This window comes from Schistocerca piceifrons, chromosome 1 (assembly GCF_021461385.2).
Source record: "Schistocerca piceifrons isolate TAMUIC-IGC-003096 chromosome 1, iqSchPice1.1, whole genome shotgun sequence".
Taxonomy (NCBI): Eukaryota; Metazoa; Arthropoda; class Insecta; order Orthoptera; family Acrididae; genus Schistocerca; species Schistocerca piceifrons.
The window spans coordinates 190,851,956-190,861,932 of NC_060138.1; the positions used below are offsets into that span (position 1 = coordinate 190,851,956).

The 9,977-nt window shown below is 45.6% G+C and overlaps 1 non-coding gene across 1 annotated transcript; it reads left to right on the forward strand.

Annotated features, from left to right (window-relative positions):
- The first annotated feature begins 1,107 nt into the window (after positions 1–1,107).
- On the forward strand, positions 1,108–1,182 carry Trnat-cgu. The gene has a single exon. It is a non-coding gene; the product is annotated as a tRNA-Thr (tRNA).
- Positions 1,183–9,977: the final 8,795 nt, after the last annotated feature.

Sequence of the window (9,977 nt, forward strand, 5' to 3'; positions counted from 1 at the left end):
GCACACGGGAAAATGGTTCATATGGCTCTGAGCACTATGGGACTTAAATCTGAGGTCATCAGTCCCCTAGACTTACAACTACTTAAACCTAACTAACCTGAGGACATCAGACACCTCCACGCCCGAGGCAGGATTCGAACCTGCGACATTAGCAGCAGCGTGGTTCCAAACTGAAGCGCCTAGAGCCGCTCGGCCACCGCGGCCGGTTACACGGGAAAAACGAACACTTAAATCCATCCGTGAGAGCTCCGATTTCCCTTATTTTATTGCAATGATCATTTCTTTCCATGTGGGTGGTCGTCAATGAAATATTTTAGGATTCGGAGGAGAACGTTGGGGATTGAAAAATGATCTCGCCGCAAGGAAAAACGTTGTTTTAACGATTAAGGCTTAGACTCGCTCATCATATCCGTGATACTCTCTCCCCTGTTTCGCAGTAATACAAAACGAGCTGCCGCACTGTGGGTTCTTAGAGGAAACCTCTGCCGTTTTATTCAAACATGTGTCAATTTCGCACCCATGTTGATAATGGCACAGGAGGGCTGGAAAAGCATGAACATCCTTTGCTGCTTTGGATCACTTTCAAATGTAGTCGAATGGTTTGAACAGTCTCTAGTAATTCCACCATGTAAAAAACGGGACTCCGTCCGAACAGGCCTTAGAAGACCCAAAGATACCAACCGACCGTCATGTCATCCTCATCCGATAACAGCTATGGAGGGGATTGTGGTCAGCACACCACTCTCCCAGCCGTTGTTAGTTTTCGTAACTGGCGCCGCTAGTTCTCAGTCAAGTAGCTTCTCAACTTACCTCACAACGACTGTATACTTATATGGATATGGTGTCTGTCCTTTCGGGCATGTGCGAAAGAACAGACACCATATCCATATAAGTATATAGTTCTCGCAATACCGGCCATGACCTTCTTCTGTGCGGATGCACACCTACTCCCCGAACTCTTACGGGACTCGGTAAGAATGTCTTCCACGAGTAATGAGTGTGTTGGGTAGAGACACTACGAATGTAGTGTGTGGACATACAAGGTGAGAATGTGGGTCTTGCGGGAGGCGTGCGCGAGACAGTCCCTGCAGTCGCTCTATCCTCTGTGCCCTCGGTGGCTCAGATGGACAGAGCGTCTGCTACGTAAGCAGGAGATCCCGGGTTCGAGTCCCGGTCGGGGCATACATTTTCACCTGTCCCCGTTGATATATATCAACGCCCGTTAGCAGCTGAAGGTATTAATACAATTCTAATTTCACAACGACTGAGTTCCATCCCGAATACCAGAGCAAAAATTGTCGTTCCGCTGCATTCCAAAGGGTACATCATGTTCAATTTCGTTACAGGCCCATGACGTCCTTAGAGAAGAGCTGAATCATCAGGAGGATGTCAGCAGTGTCAAAGCATGTCAAGAACGTCGTTCTGTTGCTCATCGCCGTGTGAGCTGTCATTTTTCGCCTCAAAATATGTGGAAATCAACTCCCTAAGAGAAGGAAGGAAATTTTCACTGGGCAGTGGAGTGCGCACTGATATTAAACTTCCTGGCAGATTAAAACCGTGTGCCGGTCCGAGACTCGAACCTGCGACCTTTGTCATTTGCAGGCAAACGCTCTGCCAACTTTTTTTTTCTTAAATCTCATTTTGTTCGTCATTGGTCGTTGTATTTGTTCGGGGCGGACGTCCCATGACGCTTCTTCAAGTTCATCCAGTCTCTCGGTTTTTAAGAGGGCAGCTATCCCTCTGACGGAACACACTGAGCTACCGTACCGTCACTAACTGAGCTACGCAAGCACGATTCACGACCCGTCCTCACAGCTTTACTTCCTCCAGTACCTCATCTCCTACCTTCGAAACTTCACCGAATCTTTCCTGCGAACCTTGCAGAACTAGCACACCTGGAAGAAAGGATACTGCAGAGACATGACTTAGCCACAGCCTGGGGGATGTTTCCAGAATGAAATTTTCACTCTGCAGCGGAGTGTACGCTGATATGAAGCTTGCTGGCAGATTAAAACTGTGTGCCGCACCGAAATTGGAACTCGAGACCTAGGGTTCATATAGGCCCGTTACTCGTTCCCAGATTACTTCGCCATCAGATTGTTTCGACCTCGATAGACATAATACTTTTGTGACTGCAATGAACACCCCCCCCCCCCCCCCCCTCGTATTTACGATACACGTTACGCGTCTCGTTAAATATCTCGTTGCTTTCCACTTTGGGTTTCATCCAGCTCTCGGTTCCAAATATATACGACAGCTTTCTGGAGGACCGTTAATTCAGGAACTTTGCTACGAATGCTTCGGCAGTTTACTATTAAAATCTTGACATTCTAAGTGACTTTCCTATGTACACGATCTGATTTTCCTCTCTGCTTGTCAACTGGCGAGCATTCATTAGAGGACCCTAAACTATCACCTATCCTAAAGAAAACCATGTGCAATCCACAAATACTATGCTACTGAATAACTGATTCCTCTGTACAGTGCATTCCTGATCCATCACGAGGAATCCTCCAATTCTCTAGCGCAGATCCAGAAATCTGTAAACAGTCCGCCAAAGAATTGACTAGTCATTGTTTGAGTCACTCTTCTCCGTTCCAAACCAAGGGATCCCAGTCAATTCTGGGGAATGTGCTGCAGATTGGAAGCTCTGCTTTCACCCCACGAGCAAGGCTAGCAGTCTTCACCACTTCCGCCTGCCACCCATACAAACTGAGAATGGCTCCAGTGCCCATGAACAGATGTCAGTGGTGGCGCTATGAGCCATAATTTGTACCCAGCACCGTTGATAGCCGTAGGTAGCGCTTCCTCTGCTTTTCATTGGATGAATCAGCTCTTTCCTCCATCCTTCAGATATATTGGGTTCTTTGAGCCCTGTATGCTATTTGCCGTGCATTACTGTGCTGTATGATCCCCTGACTGGCAGAGCCCTCCAGGCTCAATCTCAGCCATGGGCTCTGATGGAAGTACCGATGTGTTCTGTGCATCATCGGCCTCCATGTCGTCTGCCCAATCACCAAGAGAGAATTGGGAGGTCAGTGGCGGCTGGCCGCTTTCACAGGAGCCCACATTTTGGGAGTCAACCCGATGCGCCTCATTTTCAGGGCCACCAGATGTAGGAGAGCGTTCCTTATCGTCAGACGCCTTCTGATGAATGAGGCCGATAGAATCCATTGCAATTGTAGACACGTTAACGAAGTCAATGTCTTTACCCAGCTTCACATCCCTAACAATCGCCTCTTCTTGCGTCGCTTCGGTGATTTTTGTTTACGAGTCCGAGATTCGACATTCACTGGAGGGCGGGCCTCGACACGGTCTCGGTCACTGGGAATCCCTGTGTCCAATCCCGATAGTGACGGCGGCTCGGTACCCACGACGCCGCGGTGGGCAGAGGCTGCAGGAACCTCTGCACCATTTGGCTGCGGTGGCGTTGTAGTAGTCGTCGTCAGAGCTGACTCTCCAACGGAGTTCGCAGCGGCTTGAAGTGGTAGCAGGTTTTGATCATCCGTCACACCATGTCATGCCGCCTACACATACGTTAGCGGGAGAGATGTCATCATGGATCGTTGGGGAAGTTCATTGCGGGGCACCTGAACGAGGCGGCGCTGCAGACACTCAGTTCTAACATGGCCCTGCTGTCCGCACCCCGAGCAGGTCCTCGGTTGGCCATCATATATAACAACTGCGTGGCAGCCGCCAACGAAAACATATGATGGAACGTGCTTCTTAAGTTCTATGCGCATTTGTCGTACCCCGTTAAGGACAGGGTACGTTTCGAATGTATTCCATTTCTTCTCTGTGTGACTCAGAACTGTGCCGTATGGCCGCAGCGCATCAACAACTAGGTCGGCAGGAACTTCGAACGGTAGTTCAAAGATGCGCACGATACGCACCCCCAGACCAGCATCTTCAACTCCTTCCACGCTCACATTACCATCTGCGTAGCAGAAGCGGAGACCGTTTGCATGTCGTTGGAGGACTCTGTCGCAGGCCGCTTCGTCAATCAGTTTGTGGTACACTGTGCTGGATACAATAGACAAATGAATGCCTATCAGTTCTTGCGTTTCTATGTGCATGATGGGTCGAAGAAACCGTTCAATTTCATGGGCCTTCGGCCTCGTGTACGATGTGTTGAACGTTAGTTTGAGTGTGCCTTGCCGATATGAGAACGCCATGGCGGGTCGGTACCGGTACTACAATGCAATACAACGACGCAACCGCGCGCTAGCGGGTAAACAACACCTGCGGAGCGCTCCTCGGCGCGCCGAACCCGTCCTCACGCTATTTCCCTAAAGAAGCCTCATAATGCACAAAACATTTGAGCTTGTGATAGACAGCAAATCCCTGACCATGTGTTCCTGCTACAAACCTGCTGAAGGAGGGCCAATTGTCCACTTGCAAGGTAAACGAGCGGGACCAGATGGGCATTCCTTACACCCACTCTTCATCTCGATTTACACGAATGAGATGCAACCTAGCATTCGATCTGTAGTGAGCGCAGGTCCCCTCTCATCGAGCATGCTGGCAAGTGCCTAGACAGCAGAGCCCATGGGCAAAACAAGTAACGCCTGAGATGTCCTTTGCGACGTACCAGCTTCCACACTCCTGCTGCACCGTGAGGTTTCACCTACAGACGGTTGACCCTGGTCAACAACATCTTTAGCAGTCCGTGAACTGCGGCTTGCTTCTCCTGCGTTCTTACAGACAGATCAGTGGGCATAGACTGAATTAAGTTTCTTGTGTGGAGTTCCTGCATACCCAAATTAGTAGTAAACTGAAGTGGCACCAGAGTGTGGACAAGTCAACCAAAAAGCTCAATTCTGTCTACTTTGTCACTCCAAAATCTTTCACTGTGTTGACCTGCGGACAATGTTTGCTACCAGTGCAAAATTTTACCAGTATTCTACAATGTGGTGGCCTGTAGCCATTTGACGTACGAGAGTTGTAATCATAAGTAAACTGAATATTTAATTTTACTTATATAAATTGAACTGATTGAATTATTTAAATTTCATAATAAAATGGAAAAAAGCAATTGTTCAGTAGGAATCGTACCCAAGTGATTGAATTGGCAGACAGTATACTTGTCCACTGGACTGTGGGACTCATACATAAACTGCCACTAGAAAATCCGTCATATTCTGCACGTAAATCTTTAGAGAAATTAAGCGCAATTGACCAGTTTATGCGCCTACCCACCGACCCTCTCACTGCTGTGGACGAGCCACTTCCGTATCTTGGTGAATAAAAAAGTTTCGAATACTTATCACATACCACAAGTGCCTATTTTCGTGCTATTATTTGCGAAAGGACCTAGTTTCGATATCTTGAACTGTTAATGAAATCTGACGATTGTTATAACCACATGATTGCTGATGTGAGGGGACGGAAATGGGCGCATTTGCGCGACCACCTGCCTGATATAAAAACCAGTAACTCGGGAATGAAATGAGATATCGTTTGCTGTCAGTTTTAAATAAAATTTCCCTATCTTATCTACATTTAATACACAGCAATTTATTGGCTAAACTCAACCATACGCAAACTTTCCGCATTTTTCCTAGAATATGGATGACAAGTATTTCATAGCGGCAGAACACTGTCAGCATAGGTAGCAGCGTTATGTGAGCAGTAATGTGACAATAAAACTGCTCTGAACATGGAATCTGTACGCATCAGTCAAAGAGGTAAAGTTTCTAATTAACAGTTTAACATTGCGAGGAACAAAATAAAATAATAAAAAATATGTTGGTAGCAACAGGAACCGAACTCGTTTCGACAAATTGCCACTCACAAGGGGAGGCCGCCAATTGTGAAATTCAGATTTGATTCATACTGCGCATAATAAAAGCTCATGGCCAGAGGTATAATGTGCCAAAGCACCAAGATGCACTTCTCAGCCGTTGTCGAGAAAATCGACAGTTAAAAGAAACCGTTGCGGTGAAATACTCTCTACGATTACTAGTTTTCTACACCGTCGTGGTGCAGCGGTAAGCAGTCGGATTCGTAATCCGAATTGAATTACAAAAAACAAATACTAAAAAAAAAAAAAGGTAGCATGGCGCGAGAATCGATCCTGCGGCTTTCGGATATATATAATTCCCGGCAATCAGTTGCAACAATTATGCATATAATAAGTTGTTGAAAGTCGTTTGTCGTGGAAAAACTGGCGACTTCGAACATCATTATGTTTTCCGCAAACAAAGTTGTATTTCACAAATGTTATTAATTATCTTCATAATGTTAACCACGTATAGTTAACGGAAGACGTGGAAACGATATTCCGAAACGAATACGTATAGCGTAAGTCAAACGTTCCAATTAGAATAGAGACCCCACGAACACAAACTTGCTGTGGCAGGTATAAAATATAAACTCCGTTACTCGCTCGTTACACTTGAAGGACAGATGTTGAATGGGCCGAAAGGAGCCGCCGCATAACAGTGCAGTTGCCTCCTAACTTCGAAAGAAGGTAGATGTGGTCCCTAGCGCAATTTATAACATCGTCGAAAATCAGTGCGGACGGGAGAGCTTTGGTACACCCTGTTAAACAAACGGAAAAATGGAGGCGGTACAATTGGAGAGCGATCCGCCTTCACCAACATGCATAAGCAATTCAATATATATATATATATTTGAATTACATAAAACTAATAATAAAAAAAAATTGCATGGCGCGGGATTCGAACCGGCGACCTTCGAATTACGAACCCGAGCGCTTACCGCTGCGCCACGACGCTGTAAAAGATCATAATTCGTAGAGAGTATTTAACCGCAACGGTTTCTTTTAACTGTCGATTTTCTCGACAATGTCTGAGAAGTGCATCTTGGTGCTTTGCCACATTACACCTCTGGCCATGAGCTTTTATTATGCGCAGTATGAATCGAATCTGAATTTCACAATTGGCGGCCTCACCTTGTCAGGGCACTGGGTCATCGGGCACTGGCATCAGTACGGCAGCTGCTCTTCTAAAATGCTTCACACTCTACACTTTCACAATGCCCACACACTATGCTCAAAGAAAAATTACTAACCTGGTGCGGCGTGCACCGTAGCACCCTCAGTGCCGGCGGACAGTACATCACATCAGAGCACGCTCAATAGGAAACAGGTGTGTCCATTCTCTGAGTTGATTGTAGCAAAGCTCACCGTCTTTTCAACACTCGACACTGGTTTCCAGTTATTACGCAAAGAGTGCTACAAAATGTTTTGTTTCCATACCAGCACGCATTCGAAGACAAATGGCGTAACTTTAGTGCAATTCCCGACTTGCATTCGAAGATAAATGGAATTTTAATGCAATATTTACAGTGCGCTGAAGCACATTGGCGAATGATCACCAGCCACCAGTCTTTGTTACCATATTTTGCATACTTACACTCGGTATTATCCGACTGCATAAGCTTCTGGGGAATTGCAGCTAAGGTGAAAAATTGGTTATTCTGTATAAACATCCAATAAGAATGTTGCGTAAAGTTGATAACCGACGGCCTCTGTGGCCGAGCGGTTCTAGGCGCTTCTGTCCGGAACAGCGCGAAAGCTACGGTCGCAGGTTCGAACCCTGCCTCGGGCATGGATGTGTGTGATGTCCTTAGGTTAGTTAGGTTTAAGTAGTTCTAAGTTCTAGGGGACTGGTGACCTCAGATGTTAGGTCCCATAGTGCTCAGAGACATTTGAACCATTTGAAAGTTGATAACCAACCATCTTGCAGAACCCTCTTCAGGGACCTAGTATTCTTGCACTTACATGTCATTACATATTCTCACTAATGGTATTTGTGGTTAATAACAAGAACTTAGTAATTTACAACAACAGTACTAGAAAGAGAAATAATTTCCAGACAGGCTTTGCGTCCCTCTCGAGGATACTGAATGAGGTTTTTGATAGTGGTGCAGTAGTCTACAACAAGTTGCCAGCAGACAAAAGGCCTCCAAATATTTAAAGAGAAAGTAAAAGAATACCTCAGTAGCCGTTCCTTCGACAACATACACGATCTACTCACGTTAACGTGACCACCACCTATGTTCGACGTCAACATGCAATAACCACTTAGAGACGACCGGTGGCACCATTAGCAGTGGACGGTATATAACCCATGCTGGGTGGGAGAAAGGAATGTGGAAAAAAGTACAGTCGTTGTCGAAAAGTGGAAACTGTGCGACTTAACTGACCTCCAAAAGGCCATGCTCATCGCCTTTCAGGCCAAGGGTTGAAGCATTTCCGAAATGGCTAAGTTTCTAAATTGTTCAAGTGTTGTCGTGGTTAAGGCTGGTATTACACCATCAGGTTTCTTTGTCAAAGATTTGATCAAATATGTGATCAAATATTCCGTCAAATATATTTGACAAAGATCTTTGACGTAGCGCTAGAAGGGATATTACACTGTCATCATATTTTTCGTCAAAGTTCAAGGTGGCTGACAACAACAACATGTTATTAACTGCAGCAGTTGCATGTACCACAATTGCACTGTGTGCACATGCGGAGGAGAAGCGAGGGAAGAAAAGGAAACATACCTGGGTGAATCCATGGGTTTTTCGATGACACGATAAAAGCATTCAACAAAACTTGTTACGTGAGCTTATAGTGGAGGACGTCAAGTCGTACATCAGTTACTTAAGAATGGATGAGCATACATTTCTGTATGTGCTCAATGAAGCGTATCCTCATATCACAAAGCACAATATTCACTTAAGAACTGCTACATCTGCAGAAGACAGGCTCACTGTAACACTCCGATTCCTTGGTACAGAAGAGAGTTAGGTTAGGTTAGGTTAGGTTAGGTCAGGTCAGGTCTCCAATCTTCTTAATCTATTTTTGTATTCAGCATGCCTCACGTTGTAAAACGCCTCATCAGCTTTATACATCTCCATTAATTTTGTAGTTGTCGACACACACCAATTGTATTTACCGGCAAAGTTTATAAAAACACTACAGACGACAGAATGCTGCAGCGATGCTAGTGCTCCATGTGGTAACATATCACATTGCAGTGAACAGAAGACAAGCGACTTCCTTGATCAAATCTACAGCGAGGCCCTAGATTTGATCAAATATTGGACGACTTTTGACAAAGTTCCCTATTACACCATCAAATATCTTTGACGAAGATATTGGACAAAGATATTTTAAAAAAGAAATTTGATAGTGTAATACTGGCGTAAAATATACCGTGCGTGGCAAAATGGCGCCATTCAAAACCGGCGCCGAGGTAACTGTGGTGCACCATGGGCCACAGATGACAGGGGTGAATGATGGCTGAGGAGATGTGTACGGGCGACTGACGTGTAACCGTTGAGCATCTGACTAACGGGCTACCATCAGTGTCTCGCAGACAACGGTTCATTCACCCATGCTGACTGCTGTTTATCGGCGACGAGAGCTGCAATTTGCTCGCCAATATCGCAACTGGACGTTTAGTAAGTGGCGACAGGTAGCCTTTCCAGATGAGTCACGTTTTATGCTCCATCTGACAGATGGCCTTTGGCGTGTACGGTGTTAAACGTCTGGAAGCAGACACCCTGCAACAATCGTCGGAATGGTCCAGGACGGAGGACGAAGCGTTATGACCTGGGGATAGTTTTTGTGGCATTTCCTGGATGATCTCGTCATTTTGGAAGGCGCAATGGATCAACACAAGTATGGATCTGTGTTTAGAGACTATATTAAGGCTTGTGACAGGTGGTCAAATTAATGTTACTGGACAGAGTATTCGAATACTTGGACTCAGGCATAAAAATTCTGCCTGTGTATACAATGCTGGTCTATGTATAGTAAAAATGCTTTCTAGAATGAGATTTTCACTCTGCAGCTGAGTGTGAGCTGATATGAAACTCCTGGCAGATTAAAACTGTGTGCCGGACCGAGACTCGGTGCGGCACACGGTTTTAATCTGGCAGGCAGTTTCTAAAATGCCTTGTTAGAAGTATTAGATAGTAGTTGAGTAGTATACAGGTTGTACAAAAGCTACGTATAC